This window comes from Ovis aries, chromosome 3 (genome assembly GCF_016772045.2).
Source record: "Ovis aries strain OAR_USU_Benz2616 breed Rambouillet chromosome 3, ARS-UI_Ramb_v3.0, whole genome shotgun sequence".
Lineage (NCBI taxonomy): Eukaryota > Metazoa > Chordata > Mammalia > Artiodactyla > Bovidae > Ovis > Ovis aries.
This window is the reverse complement of record NC_056056.1, coordinates 150004089-150020640: the sequence shown is the minus strand read 5'-3', so window position 1 is coordinate 150020640 and position 16552 is coordinate 150004089. Positions and strand designations below refer to the sequence as shown.

Genomic DNA, 16552 nt, shown 5'->3' with positions numbered 1-16552 from the left:
AGAGGACAACACTTCTGCTGAAACCTACCAGCTGACCAGAGAAGGGTGTTCTGAGTGGACTCAGCAAAGGAAAGAAAGTCAGGCCGAGAAGGGAAGGTGTCCATTTGAATCAAACTTCAACTGCCATCAGAGCAAGTCCTGCGATGGTCACAGACTGGAGGCGCTGGAAGATTCAAGTACAGCACTGGGGTTCCATGTGTCTTTATGGCTACATCCCAGGCTGAAAGTGGTATTAGGTCAATGTCTCTCAAATTCCTGGCCAGCCATACTCTGGCAGCAAAGAGTTCCAAACTGAGGATCAGGTTCCTCTGGAAGTCATTCCTATTGGTGGCGAAGCAGGAGATGCCCCGAAGATGATCTCCCACCTTGTCTGAATCCCAGGAGGTTCCTGTGTTGAGCCCTGGTGGTCACGCTGACACCAATGGAAGCCAGAGCAGTGCCTCTACTTTCTTATGTTTCTTTTTGCATCTCTGTGGTATTGGCTGCTCCTTCTCCTGTTTCATTTCTCATTCTGTTTATTGGTGAAAGTGAAAGTGAAGTCGCTCAGTCATGTCCGCCTCTTTGCGACCCCGTGGACTGTAGCCCGCCAGGCTCCTCCGTCCATGGGATTCTCCAGGCAAGAATACTGGAATGGGTTGCCATTTCCTTCTCCTGGCTAAAGGTTTATCAATTTTGTTTAATCTTTGAAAAAAAAAAACAAAAAACAGCTCTTTGTTTCATGGATCTTTTCTATTGTTTTTTAGGCCTCTATTTCATTTATTTCTTCTCTGATGTTTATGATTCCTTCCTTCTTCAGGCTTTGGGCTTTGTTTATTCTTCTTTTTCTAATTCTTTCATGTGGTAGGTTAAGTTGTTTATTTTAGGTTTTTCTTATTTCTTGAGGAAGGTGCGTATTGCTATAAATCTCCCTCTTAGAACTGCTTTTAATGCATTCCATAGGCTTTGGAAAGTTGTGTGTATTTTCATTTATTGCAAGGTGTTTTTAAAATTCCTCTTTGATTTTAATTCCTTCTTTGATTTCTTTCATCGACCAACTGGTAGAATGTTGTTTGGTTTCCATATCTTTGTACTTTCCTCATTTTTCTTTCTGTAGTTGATTTAGTTTTATATTGTGAAAAAATGCCTGATATAATTTCTATCCTTTTAAATTTCTTGTGACTTATTTTGTGGCCTACTATGTGATGTATCCTGGAGAACATTCCAGGAGCACTGCTTAAATAAATGTGTATTCTGCTTGTTTTAGATGTAATGTCCTGTAGATATCTAGTAAGTTCAACCGGTCTATTGTACCATCTAATACCACTGTTGCCTTATTGATTTTCTGTCTGGATGATCTATTCCATTGATGTAAGTGGGGAGTTAAATTCCCCTACTGCTGCTGCTGCTGCTAAGTCGCTCATGTCCGACTCTGTGCGACCCCATAGATGGCAGCCCACCAGCCTCCCCTGTCTCTGGGATTCTCCAGGCAAGAACCCTGGAGTGGGTTGCCATTTCCTTCTCCAATGCATGAAAGTGAAAGCATTGTATAATTATCAACTTCTTCCTTTATGTCTATTAATATTTACTTTATATATTTTAAGGAATTTTCCAGGCTAGAATACTGGAATGGGTAGCTGTCCCCTTTTCCAGGGGATCTTCCCAACCCAGGGACTGAACCAAGGTCACATCGCAGGAAGATTCTTCACCAGCTGAGCCACCAGGGAAGTTCCTGTATTTGGTGCACATGTGTTAATAAGTGTAACATCCTCTTCTTGTGTTGATGTCTTTATCATTATATAATGGCCTTCTTTGTCTTTTGATATAGCTTTTGTTTTAAAAGTCTATTTTGTGTGATATGAGTATTGTTACCCTGCTTTCTTTCCCCATCCTTTCACTTTCAGTCTGTAGGTATCTTTATCTCTGAAGGGAGTATCCTGTAGGCAGCATATAGATGGGTCCTGTTTTTTTTTTAATCCAATCAACCATTCTGTCCTTTGATGGGAACAATTAGTCCATTGACGGGACCAATTAGTCCATTGACATTTAAAATAATTATTGATAGTTATGCACTTATTTGCCACTTTATTACTTGTTTTCTAGTTGCTTTTGTAGTTCTTCTCTGTTTATTTCTTCCCTTTTCCTGTTGTGAATTGATGATTTTCTTTTGCAATATGCTTGAGTAATTTTCTCTTTGGTTTTTGTGCATCTGTTGTTGGTTCTCACCACAAGTCCTCTATAATTCTTTAGAATAATGATGTTCATATTTTATGGGTAATGAGGAATTCATATGAGTGTGGCCTGAATTCTCTCCTGATGGTATTCAAAATTATCGATTTTTAAGGATAATACAAAAAGAATCTTTCAAAATTAGTCAACTATTAATAAAAATGCACATATAGCCTATCAAAACTAGAGATGACTCACTTTTGGCTAGGCTTACTCAAAGCCACATAATTATAATATGCTGGGAATTTCAAGACACCAAGAGATAGACTAATTAAGAATTTGTATTGTTCATTTATTCTTTATAAAATATCATGCTAAGCAATATTCAGATATTTCCCACACTGCTCCCTCAAGGTCAGATTCTACAATTATCTGAATCATCTGGGCCTTGAGCTAGCATTGCTGGCTCAGGCAATTGGTGACAGATGCCCATTCCCTGCAGCCAAAAGTGTCTGCCTGTCTGGCAAGATATATCTCACATGGGAATGATGTCAGAGTATTTCCAGTCCTGAAAAATATTTACCTAAAGCAAAACTCGTTGATTAATCTTGATTATGTCAGTGACAATGTCATTATGCATGCAACTGAACAATTCTTGAGATGTCAGACAGTATTTAATCAGTGTATCCTGAATTTCTACTCCATATTTGTGTTACTGATAGTTGTTATCAGCCTAGGTTTCAGGAGTTTCATTAAAAGGAGCCAGGTGGACAGAAATTTAGGACAATTTTATGACTCATACTCCACTTCTCAAATTATAATTGTGTCTTTTTTGATAGCACAGTTTCCTTTTGGATCTGTGAAATTAAATCTCTTTTATAACCAAGCTGCGTAGATAGGAGAGATACTTGGTAATTCAAACACATCTTGAGGTTTGCACACTAAAAGCAGTGGCAGAAAGCTAAAGTATGGTTCATATTCATTAAAATATGTGTCTTCTGAAATTTGGACTTTATTTCTACCAAAATAGTACAGCAGCTCCTCAAATCTATAATTCCATTAAGTTCAGAGAAGTTGCCATGAGCTCAATTTACATGGCTGCTTAGAGCCTGAGATCTTTACTTCCTGAAACAAAAGCCCTTCCTTTCCCTTGTGGTTTTAAGCTCAGTATATTCAGATGTTTCATCAGACCAACAAGAAAGCACAATCTCTTGGGCCCCTGAATGTTGAGCAAGTTGGGCCTCTGAGAGTCCTTTTATTCCCCGAAGTCCTTGACCTCTAAACGTCTCTTTATTAGGTTCCCATAACCTAGCCTTCTGACTTCATTAAAATAAACCCAAACTGCATACACTGCTTTGTCCTTGTCCAATCTGGTGATGGTTAAGAACATAGACACAAAAAATGTTAACAACCATGATAGCTTCCATTCTTCCACCAGGAAAAGAATCTTTCTTATATGGCTCCAGTCACCACTTTGCCTGACGAATGATGCAAGGAGCATCAGACTTCTTTGCCATGAATTAGAATTGGAGCATTCCTACTCCCACTTTCACTACAAGTACCCTACCTATAAAAAAGGTCCATATTTATACCAAACTTCTCAAATTCCTTACTGGCAGAGATGGCCTTTGAAAATGTCTCTGTTGTAATCAGGTCACTTGGGTCATTTACTTTAGAGCATTCCAGTCCACACATTGGGCACATGGACTGTACATTCTAAATTTAAAATTAAATATTTTTACATTGTTGTTTAAGTGTGTGTGTCACAGTGGTTTTCAAACTTTTTTTTTAATACATCTGGAAGTTCAATATGTAAAGGAAATAAAAGAGAAGCCAGTTGTACTAAAAGGGAGCTGAGACACAAAATTCTCAGGACTGTTGAAAGCCCATCTTGATGCATATCCAATTTTTCTAACTAGTCCATGGATAAATGAAGAGAAGATACATTCTTATTCACATATATTTATACCTTTATATAAAATATATAAATACATATGTATGTATGTATGCATATAAACCTCATTAAATATGTTACTTAGGTCTTCTCTATCCTTACTCATTTTGCTGTTTTTTATGACATGATTAGTCATGGTTTCTGTTGATTTCTTCTTGAATTTCTGCAGTTCTTGCTTTATGAATTTGAATCTGGTAATGTTTACCTTATTTCTTTTTTCTTTCATCATCTGTTGGTTGTTTTATTGCTGTATTGTCAGGATTTTAAAAATATACTCTCTTCTATGACCATAATTCTCACAATTTGCTTTAGACTTAATTCTACAGATAAATGGATTCAAGGATCACTGCCAGCTTTTAAATTTTCTAAATTTATGGTTGGCTAAAGTTCATCCTCTACTAATGTCCTATAAAAAGGCCGATGAAAACCCTATTGCTTGCATTTTAAAAAATCTTGTCTATTACATTTGTACTTGAAAAAGTTGCTCTGGTATTGAATTCTTGGATATAAAATCCTTTGATTCAGATTTTGATTTTTCCCCCCAATAGAGATCTTGATCATTTTTATCTCTCTATCCAAAAGATTTTTATCAGCTTTGAAATCTATTAGCTTTACTAGATTATGTCTTAGAGAAGGCAATGGCACTCCACTCCAGTACTCTTCCCTGGAAAATCCCATGGACGGAGGAGCCTGGTGGGCTGCAGTTCATGGGGTCTCTAAGAGTCAGACATGACTTAGCGACTTCACTTTCACTTTTCACTTTCATGCATTGGAGAAGGAAATGGCAACCCACTCCAGTGTTCTTGCCTGGAGAATCCCAGGGACAGGGGAGCCTGGTGGGCTGCTGTCTATGGGGTCGCATAGAGTCAGACACGACTGAAGCGACTTAGCAGCAGCAGCAGCAGCAGATTATGTCTTAGACTATTCTATGTCATTTTTGTTTGTTTGGGGTACTATATGACCCTTCTATCTACAGATTTAGGTCTTCTTATATTTCTGGAAAGTCTTTCAAATATTTATGTAAGCTTTCTTTCCTGTCTCAATATCTCGATATTATTTTCTCAGTTTTCTTTCCTGTTTATGCATATATTGAATTTCTTTGGTCTCTCTGGTATCTACATAATTTTCTCTCTAATCTTTTTAAACAGTTCATTTATTTCTATTTCATTTTACCTGCTTTTCTCAATCTGGTATTCCATGATACTTAAAAAATATTTTATTTCTGTTGTTTTCCTTAATAAGAGTTTATTCTTCTTTGTGCTATTTCCAAGCCTGCCTTCATTTTTGAGATAGTTTAACTTTGTTTCCTTCTACTTCTTTCAATTAATATTTGAATTCTTTTTGTGATTTTGCTTTATTTTCAAAAATTTCAAGTGAAGAGAGGAAAGTTGAGTTAATCATACTTGTTAGTGCTTTCCACATTAACATAGGTGACTCATACAAGGCTAGTCTTATTTATTTCTTCCTTTTTGTTCATATTCCTATCCCCTGTAGGCAATCATTCACGCAAACCTATGTTAAATGTATATCATTTAATGTGTTTTTGTTAAATATGCATTGTTTATATGTATATACTTTTTAATGAACATACATGGTAATGATCATATATCTTTTTCTTTTTTTCACTTAGCATCACATTTTTAAGATCAATCCATATTGCTTTGTTCTAACCAGTTAGATCTAATCTGTTGCTTAGATCTAACCAGTTGCTTCCAATGTGGCATACATCTGCATGCTATGCATTTACTAGTTTTTACTTATTCACTCTCCTGGTGATCATTACCAGGGTGCTTCCAACTCCTCACCACCACAAATAACCCTGGCTGTCTTAACCCTTTCAGGTCACTATAACAAAATGCCATACACTGGGTAGCTTATAAACAACAGAAATTCATTGCAAAGATCCTCTTCCAAGTTGCACCCTTAGCTTTTTAAATCTATAGCTATACATTTCCATCTAGTCAAAGCTATGGTTGTTTCAGTAGTTATGTACGTATGTGAGAGCTGGACATAAAGAAGGCTGAACACTGAAGAACTGACGCTTTTGAATTGTGGTGTTGGAGAAAACTCTGGAGAGTCCCTTGGACTGCAAGGAGATCAAACCAGTCTCAGCAGACTCAGAGAAATATATATATGTATCCATTCTCCCCCAAACTCCCCTCCTATCCAGGATGCCACAGAACATTGAGCAGAATTCCATGTGTCTTTGTCGGTTATCCATTTTGAATACAGCAGTGTGTACAGGTCCATCCCAAACTCCCTAAATATCCCTTACCCCCATTTTTCACCACTGGCAACCATAAGTTCATTCTCTGTGAGTTTATTTTTGTTTTGTAAATAAATTCATTTGTTCCATTTCTTTTTAGATTCCACATATAAGGGATATCATATTATATTTCTCCTTCTCTGTCTGACTTATTTCACTCAATATGACAATCTCTAGGTCCATCCATTAATGGCAACATTTCTTTTAATGAGAATTTTAATTTGCCATTATGTCCTATTTCTTTCTCTTTTTCTCTTATAGTATCTTTGCATCCTGGTTCCTTTTTGATTGGCTACTCGTCTATGAAAGAAAAGTTTTCCAACATATGCAACTTACAAAAGGTTTGTGCTGAGGACAGCCCCGCTCAACCATGTTCCAGCCCAACAGGAATTCTCATGACACAAAGGTTATGTGGATGGGTTCCTTCAGCTTCTACGTCTAAGAGGAACTGGTGGTTGCAGGTCTGCTCACATTTCAGGATCCATCTTTTCCATCTTGCCTCAGAAACAGAGTGCTTCCTGCATATATGGCACGTCTGAATTATTCCTCTTCCGACTGTGCCTTTACCTACGTCTCTTTCACAGTAGATCAGGCTGAGGGGAGACATTGCTGCCAATACACATCCTTTATCCTCTTGTTTCAAATGAAAGAGTCTTGGTTGTTCCCCTGAGTTAATAGTCCAAGTGTATTTTGTTGATGTTTTCTGAGGTCGGTAGCCATCTGACTTTTTTTTTTTAATCAGTCTTCCTGCCCTTCACTGTACCTCCGCATATATTGTAGTTCAGGGTTTCAGGCGTCTCCTGTTTTCAGTGGAAATGGATTTTGCATTCTTGTGTGCCTTTATCTTTGCTATGGGATACTTTCTTAGAGTAGAAGAAATAGTAGAAGATGCTATATTTACTCTTCCAGTTTATTTCTGGAAATTTCTCCATAGCACATTTTAAAAGTCACTGTTTTATGTATATATTTTATTATCTCAACTAGATTGTAGGGCCCTTTTGGTATCCTTTTACTTTCCTCATAGCATTCACTGTTGATTCCTGAAGTTTAGTATTGCAAGAATTGTTTTCAGTGTTTGTATAAACTTTAGCAGTTAGTCTCAGTCCTCAAAGATTCTAAGTCATCAAGCTGCGCTAAACAAACACCTCAGGTGATTCTGATGCTGGTGGTTCAATAATCACACCTTGTAGATGGCTGCTCAATACTATTAGCTGACTGGTTTATAAAGGCATGGGCATTTACATGAGAACTCTTGATATGTGTAACAGAAAAGATATTGTTTTTGTAAATAAGACTGGCTGAGATAACATATGTAGCAACAGAGAAGAACTGAGGAGGAATAGTTCCCTTAGCGAATGGAGAGACATCTGTGATCCATTCAACTGAGTGGTATTTACCACACTGATAATATGCAGTAAATATCGATGAATGGCAACATCAAAACAGGGCCTAGTTTCATAGACAGATAGCTTCAGAACCCCAAAATTGACTCAAAGAATACAAGTTATCTACAATTTATGTGACCAACCGTGCAAGAACTCCAATAGGGTCAACTTAACCATATGGTGAATTATTGTTAATTTGTGGACGTGTTAGATGCAGTGCATACAACTTCTCTTCCTTCCCCCTGAGTATTCTTTGTGGCAGACTGCTAATTCTCTATTTTTCCTGGGCAGATGACTTTCAATGTAAAGACTACACTTTCCAACCTTCCTTTACAGACATGTTTGGCCATGTGACCAAGTTCTCATTAAGTAATGAGTCCTTTTCTTAACAGCTTGCCTCATTACTTAACATGCTATTATATATCTATTCCTGTACTGGCTGTCTTCTCCACTAGAATGTAAGCAACAAAGGCCAGGTCACTGTCATATTCCCAACATCTAAATCAGAATTTGGCATGTAAGGAACAGTCAGTAAATAAGGGAATGAATGCTTAAAGAATTATTGCAAAGACACAGGGTTTATTAGATATTATAGGACATATGGCTTTCCAGAATTCCTATAATGAAGATGACAAATAGGCCTCATGGGAGGAGCTACCCCACGTCCAAGGTAAGAAGCAGCAGCTGCACTTTGCTGGAGAAGCTGTGAAGAGATACCCCATGTCCAAGGTAAGAGAAAACCAAGTAAGATGATAGGCACTGAGAGAGGGCATCAGAGGGCAGACTGAAACCACAATCACAGACAACAGGCAAATCTGATCACATGGACCACAGCCTTGTTTAACTCAGTGAAACTAAGCCATGCTACGTGGGGCTACCCAAGACGGGCAGGTCATGGTTGAGAGGTCTGACAGAATGTGGTCCACTGGAGAAGGGAATGGCAAACCACTTCAGTATTCCTACCTTGAGAACCCCATGAACAGTATGAAAAGGCAAAAAATAGGACACTGAAAGATGAACTCCCCACATTGGTAGGGGCCCAATATGCTACTGGAGATCAGTGGAGAAATAACTCCAGAAAGAATGAAGCAATGGAGCCAAAGCAAAAACAACACCCAGTTGTGGACGGGACTGGTGATAGAAGCAAGGTTAGATGCTGTAAAGAGCAATATTGCAAAGGAACCTGGAATGTCAGGTCCATGAATCAAGGCAAATTGGTAGTGGTCAAACAGGAGATGACAAGAGTGAACATAGACATTCTAGGAATCAGCGAACTAAGATGGACTGGAATGGGTGAATTTAACTCGGATGACCATTATAGCTACTACTGTGGGCAGGAATCCCTTAGAAGAAATGGAGTAGCCATCATAGTCAACAAGAGAGTCTGAAATGCAGTACTTGGATGCAATCTCAAAAACGACAGAGTGATCTCTGTTCGTTTCCAAGGCAAACCATTCAATATCATGGTAATCCAAGTCTATGCCCCAATCAGTAATGCTGAAGAAGTGAAGTTGAACAGTTATATGAAGACCTGCAAGACCTTCTAGAACCAACACCCAAAAAAAGATATCCTTTTCATTATAGGGGACTGGAATGCAAGAGTAGGAAATCAAGAAACATCTGGAGTAACAGGCAAATTTGGCCTCCGATTACAGAATGAAGCCGGGCAAAGGCTAATAGAGTTCTGCCAAGAGAATACACTGGTCATAGCAAACACTCTCTTCCAACAACACAAGAGAAGACTCTACACATGGACATCATCAGATGACCAATGCTGAAATCAGACTGACTACGTTCTTTGCAGCCAAAGATAGAGAAGCTCTATACAGTTAGCAAAAACAAGACCAGGAGCTGACTGTGGCTCAGATCATGAACTCTTTATTGCCAAATTCAAACTGAAATTGAAGAAAGTGGAGAAAACCACTAGACCATTCTGGTATGACCTAAATCAAATCCCTTATGACTATACAGTGGAAGTGAGAAATAGATTTAAGGGACTAGATCTGATAGATAGACTGCCTAATGAACTATGGAAGGAGGTTCGTGACACTGTACAGGAGAGAGGGATCAAGACCATCCCCAAGAAAAAGAAATGCAAAAAAGCAAAATGGCTGTCTGAGGAGGCCTTCCAAATAGCTGTGAAAAGAAGGGAAGCTGTGAAAAGCAAAGGGGAAAGGGAAAGATATACCCATTTGAATGCAGAGTTCCAAAGAATACCAAGGAGAGATAAGAGAGCCTCCCTCAGTGATCAATGCAAAGAAACAGAGGAAAACAACAGAATGGGAAAGACTAGAGATCTCTTCAATAAAATTGGAGATACCAAGGGAACATTTTATGCAAAATGGGCTCAATAAAGGACAGAAATGGTAGGGACCTAACAGAAGCAGAAGATATTAAGAAGAGGTGGTAAGAATACACAGAAGAAGTGTACAAAAAGATCTTCACAATGCAGGTAATCACGATGGTGTGTTCCCTCACCTAGAGACAGACATCCTGAAATGTAAAGTCAAGTGGGTTTTAGGAAGCATCACTATGAACAAAGCTAGTGGAGGTGATTCCACTGAGCTAGTAGAGGTGAATTCCAGCTGAGCTATTTCAAATCCTGAAAGATGATGCTGTGAAAGTGCTGCACTCAATATGCCAGCAAATTTGAAAAAACTCAGCAGTGGCAGCAGGACTGGAAAAGGTCAGTTTTCATTCCAATCCCAAAGAAAGGCAATGCCAAAGAATACTCAAACTACCTCACGATTGCACTCATCTCACACACTAGTAATGCTTAAAATTCTCCAAGCCAGGCTTCAGCAATCCATGAACTGTGACCTTGCAGATGTTTAAGCTGGTTTTAGAAAAGGCACAGGAACCAGAGATCAAATTGCCAACATCTGATGGATCACGGAAAAAGGAAGAGAGTTCCAGAAAAACATCTATTTCTGCTTTATTGACTATGCCAAAGCCTTTGACTGTGTGGATCAAAATAAACTGTGGAAAATTCTGATAGAGATGGGAATACCAGACCACCTGACCTGACTGTTGAGAAATCTGTATGCAGGTCAGGAAGCAACAGTTAGAACTGGACATGGAACATCAGACTGGTTCCAAATAGGAAAAGGAGTACGTCAAGGCTGTATATTGTCACCCTGCTTATTTAACTGCTATGCAGAGTACATCATGAGAAACACTGGGCTGGAAGAAGCACAGGCTAGAATGAAGATTGCCGGGAGAAATATCAACAACCTCAGATATGCAGATGACACCACCCTTATGGCAGAAAGTGTAGAAGAACTAAAGAGCCTCTTGATGCAAATGAAAGAGGAGAGTGAAAAAGCCTAAAGCTCAACATTCAGAAAACTAAGATCATGGCACCCGATTCCATCACTTCATGGCAAATAGATGGGGAAACAGTGGAAACAGTGTCAGACTTTAATTTTGGGGGCTCCAAAATCACTGCAGATGGTGATTGCAGCCATGAAATTAAAGGATGCTTACTCCTTGGAAGGAAAGTTACGACCAACCTAGACAGTATATTAAAAAGCAGAGATATTACTTTGCCAACAAGGTCTGTCTAGTTAAGGCTATGCTTTTTCCAGTAGTCATGTATAGATATGAGAGTTGGACTATAAGAAAGCTGAGCACCGAAGAATTGATTCTTTTGAACTGTGGTCTTGGGGAAGACTCTTGAGAGTCCCTTGGACTGCAAAGAGATCCAACCAGTCCATCTTAAAGGAGATCAGTCCTGGGTGTTCACTGGAAGGACTGATACTGAAGCTGAAACTCCAGTAGTTCGGCTACCTCATGTGAAGAGCTGACTCATTTGAAAAGATCCTGATGCTCGGAAAGATTGAGGGCAGGAGGAGAAGGGGATGACAGAGGATGAGATGGTTGGATGGATTAACCGACTTGATGGACATGGGTTTGGGTGGACTCTGGGAGTTGGTGATGGAGAGGGAGGCCTGGCGTGCTGCAGTTCATGGAGTCGCAAAGAGTCAGACACAACTGGGCAACTGAACTGAATAGGCTTCATAAGGGATAGTTTATTCTGCTCTGGGTTACCAGCTGAGCTTGAATAATCACTCTCCCCACGTATACTTATTTTCAAAATCATATTGTCAAAGAGAAGAGTATTGACTGGGTTTATTTCACTCAATAAAATGCTGTTGAAGGTCTACCTTCCTCGTATCCAATCAAAACACACAGGGCTGATTTTGGCTCAGGCAACTACACAGGTCCGGTATTAATGGTCAACACAGCATGGTTGATTTATCTTAATTGTATAATGGCGTGAGTCACAGCAACCTTGTGCAGAAAGACCATCTACCCTCACAAGAATGTGGTGAATATTGTCAGCACCCCCAGGCTTTCAAAATGAATATTATTCTTTCAAAACAGTTGCTTCATGGGAACTGGGAACATTACTTCATTAGTAGTACATGTGTTTCAGATGTATTGGAAAGCATTTTTTAGATGTCCTTGTTTTGAAGTGTCAGAATGATACAATGACTAGTAGACTAGTATTCCAAAAATATATAGACTAGTATCCAAAGACCTGGGTTCAAGACCAGCATATATAAGCTCTGTGTCTTTGCATAAATCTCATCTTTCTGAGTCTCAGTTTCCTCATTTGTGAAAACAGGTGGGGAGGTGAGATGAATTAATATTCACCTCCAGCTCCCATGTTTTATAACTCTAAATACTTTCAGAGGTTTCATAGCATTGTGAACATTCCCAGCTATATCGAACATCCTCTCTTTGAATGTAGTTTTGGTTTTTTGGAACAGATAAAACTTATTAGAGCTAGGTCTTTTAATACTATGTATGACAAAGGTAGATGGTACCCTTTTTAAGGCTTGAAATTATCATGCTTGCCTTTATTTCTGTATATTCATTTGCAAGTGGCAGAAAACACAATACAAGTTGGCTTAAGCAAAGAGAAAATTACTGGCTCATATAACTGAAAAGTTCAGGGTCTCCAGCTTCAGTCACAGCTTGACCTAGGAAGTGAAATAATATCATCAGGACCCACTCTTGCTTTTCTCATCTCTCAGTTCTGCCTTTTCCCCATTAGTTCCATTCTCAAGCATGTTTTCCATTGGGTGGCAAGATCACTGCCTGTAGCCCCAGGCTTACATTTAATGGTCTCAGCAATTCTCATAGATTCAGAATTGACTTTTTATCAGCCCTGCTTGAGTCATTTGCTTATCATGAGCTAATCACAGAGATCAGGAAGATTCTCTGACTGGTGAAGCCTGGGTCACATACTCACCCTGGAAGTGGGGGTGGGGAATTCAATTTTACATGGGTCACTTGGACTGAACATGGTGGAAGGATACTTTCCCAAATAAAATCATTGTGCTAATCTCAAATAGGTAGAATGATTCTGACCTTTAGAGAAGGAGAGAGGGAGGGTGAGAGAGAGAGAGGACATCTACTCAATTGTTGCATTTGACAAACTCATTTTTTGAAATTCATCCTTTCCCATTTTTACTGCAGTATAGGCACTTACTATCTCATAATAGTTTCTATCTATTTTCCTTGCCTCTCATCACCTCCCTCACCCCTACCAAGTACATTCCAGCCACATTACTCTTATTGCCACCACATTACTCTTCCTAAAGCACTGGTTTGATCATTTCACTCTCCAGCTCAACATCTTTCAGAAACCCTCTTCTGACTACTGAACCAGATTCTATATTCTTCAGTCAGCACTTGTCCCAGGTACAGTGTTCATCACATCATGTTTTCCTTATGATGCCTTTGCTCTATTCATATGTTCCCCCAACACCATTTCTCTCATCCCAAGTCTGATATGGAATGATGAACCAGATATTGCTAACTGTCTTCAATATCTGTTCTCCTGTTTTCTTTAGTACTAGAACCACTGATTTCTAGCTGGGCCCATGCCCACTCAATAGAAACTGTATGTTTCAACATCACTTATAGCTGAGTGCTGACCAGTAAGGTGTAAGTACAGTGATGTACACAACTTCTGCAAGTGTTTTCAAGTAGACGGGTGTTCTTTTTAGCCTCTGTTGCTTTTCCGCTGCTTGGAATAAAGAAGTGATGGCTGGAGCTTGAGCAGCCTACTTGATGGTAGAAGCTTCAGGATTGTGAAGCCATGTGATAGAAGAAGCCTGTGTCCATGTTGATCAGAGAGCCACCGTATCAACTCTGCACTGCATAAATCTACATGAGAGGAATACATTTTAAGTTTGTTATTTTGAAAATTTTCTCTTTATTTATTCTTTTTAAAATTTGTTAGTTTTTAACTGCAACAGAAAGTAGCCTATCATTTCCTTGTCTAGCAAAATATTTACTTGTGGGCCAGTACTTGTGTCACATAAAAACTTGGCTTTCACAACTCATGTATAAAACAGTTGTCTCTAATGTATCTCTCATGGAATCGGTTATGGACAACTCTGTATTTCACATCTTTTCTGATGTTGGAATAGGCATCTGAAAAAATCAGAGAGCTGAAAGGGCTGATAAAAGTCTAAGGACTTAGACTGTAAACTGTATAATCCCCTGCAAAAGAGTCACTTTAACATGTTACCTACTTATAAGGAAATGTTTTGAGAATTGGCTTTGGGTCCAGTTTATTTCCGGAGAAGGAAATGGCACCCCACTCCAGTAATCTTGCCTGGAAAATCTCATGGACGGAGGAGCCTGGAAGGCTGTAGTCCATGGGGTCGCTGAGGGTCAGACACGACTGAGCGACTTCACTTTCACTTTTCACTTTCACTTTTCACTTTCATGCATTGGAGAAGGACATGGCAACCCACTCCAGTGTTCTTGCCTGGAGAATCCCAGGGATGGAGGAGCCTGGTGGGCTGCTGTCTATGGGGTCGCACAGAGTCGGACACGACTGAAGTGACTTAGCAGCAGCCAGTTTATTTCTCAGTTACATAAATTGCCAGCCACTAAACAAATATTTATTTATTGCTTCTCTATACCAGGTACATAAATAATCTGCAGTAAGAGGGAAGAGAAAGAGAGATGAGACACAATGAGGGGACCTCCTAGCTTTTCCACAACATTTCAGTCCCAGTTTTCAGACTATTCCCAAGCCTTCTTTCACTCCTACCCATGGATTCTGAAAGCAATCTTTATATCCTTAAAGTAATTCCTCCCATTCTGCTTATACTTTGAATGGATTTCTGTTATTGGCCACCAGAAAAATTTCTTAAATAACACATTTTCATGGAAAGACTACTTTCTGTTGCAGTTATTTATTTCACTTAGTTATTATTGACATATTTGTTTTCTTCACTATGTTTGAGTCCTTGGATGATGGAGATTGTGTGTAATGGTTTCTCTCTTCCCAAGTCTAGTAGTAGGTACACAGATTGAACACAATAAACTTTTGATAAATGAATTACATGGTGTAAGGGAGAGCAGTGGAGTCAGGGAGAACAGACCTCCCTCATGAGGGAGATCACGTCTAGTCCCAGTAGATAAGAGATGGGGTAGATTAAAGAATTGTTTCTGAATTAGAATAGGTAAGACTTGATATATTGGAGATGGAGTACAAAAGGGTAAATAATGACTTTCAAGGTTTGTTTTTATTATAGGTGGATGATAACAGTAATAATGTTATTAATAGATAATATTCATTACACACCCTTCTAGCTCAGTTGGTAAAGAATCCACTTGCAATGCAGGAGACCCTGGTTCAATCCCTGGGTTGGGAAGATCCCCTGGAGATGGAAATGGCAACCCACTCCAGTATTCTTGCCTGGAAAATCCCATGGACAGAGGAGCCTGGCAGGCTACAATCTATGGAGTCTCAAGAGTCTGACACGACTTAGCTACTTAGACAAATACACAATATTCATTAGGCACTGTGTCATTAAGTACATTAAGTATTTTACATATATTAAGCCATTTAATTTCTTGACGACTTATTGAGGTGGGTAGTCTTAGTATCCCCATTTTCTGGGGCTGTTAGAGATCAACTAGCTCAAGGTCACTGACAACAGCTAGAAGGTGCCAGCCTCAAAGCTGATTCCTCAATCCTGATTCCTATAAACCATACCCATAACCTACTCTTCTTTATTGCCGCTAATAGATGGCATCAATACACAGAATGGGGGTCCTACTCAATATACATGTCGCATAAACTGCCCGTATCTCTTTGACTAAACATAGAGACGCATATTTGATGCGACTGCTTCTTTTTGATCAGATTTTCGGAAACATGGTTTGTAGTTTCACGTTTCCTCTCTGGAGGACCTAAAGTGGGGTGGAAGTTTGATAAAAGTTGACAAGAAAGATGAAAGAAGGTAGGTACAGACACGACATTCTCGAATGCTCTAACAGTTGCTGGAATGCCGGGATCTAGGTTCTATCAGACTCCCCTTCCTCTCATCCATGCCCCCAGAGACTCACGCACGCCCACACACACACAGACACACGTTGGAAGGTACATATGCGTGCCGAGTCTCAGGTTGGATATAGTGTTCCTCAACTCACATCGAAGGTTCATCTTCCGACTCCTGGAGAGACCAACAAATTCGACGTGAACCGGAGACCGTCTGTTAAGCCCAGGGCAACAAGGCTCAGCGCCAGTTCGCCCTGGTTCCCAAGGAAACCACCCGCGAAGACACCTGGGGCCCGCGCCCAACACCTGCGAAAGCCCCGCCTGGCGCCAGGGGGCGCGGGAGCGCGTCGGCCCCTCCGGCCCCACGCCCGCCCCGCCCCCTCCCCGCCCCTAACCCCGCCTTCCCTCCGCGGGGCCGTGCGGCTCCAGGCTCCGGGCCCGGCTGCCGGCGCAGGCGCAGTCCCGCGCTCCCTCGGCGGCTCCTCCAG

The 16552-nt window shown here is 40.0% G+C and overlaps 2 long non-coding RNA genes across 2 annotated transcripts; one reads left to right on the top strand and one right to left on the bottom strand.

The window, feature by feature from the left end:
* Positions 1 to 337: 337 nt before the first annotated feature.
* LOC132659446 (uncharacterized) lies at positions 338 to 11915 on the top strand. The gene is made up of 2 exons (XR_009599929.1): positions 338 to 661; positions 6627 to 11915. It is a non-coding gene; the product is annotated as an uncharacterized LOC132659446 (long non-coding RNA).
* A 669-nt stretch (positions 11916 to 12584) lies between these two features.
* On the bottom strand, positions 12585 to 16387 carry LOC121819123 (uncharacterized). Its single transcript, XR_006059340.1, has 2 exons — positions 16217 to 16387; positions 12585 to 13930 (listed from the first exon to the last, which is right to left on the bottom strand). It is a non-coding gene; the product is annotated as an uncharacterized LOC121819123 (long non-coding RNA).
* Between the last annotated feature and the right edge of the window lie 165 nt (positions 16388 to 16552).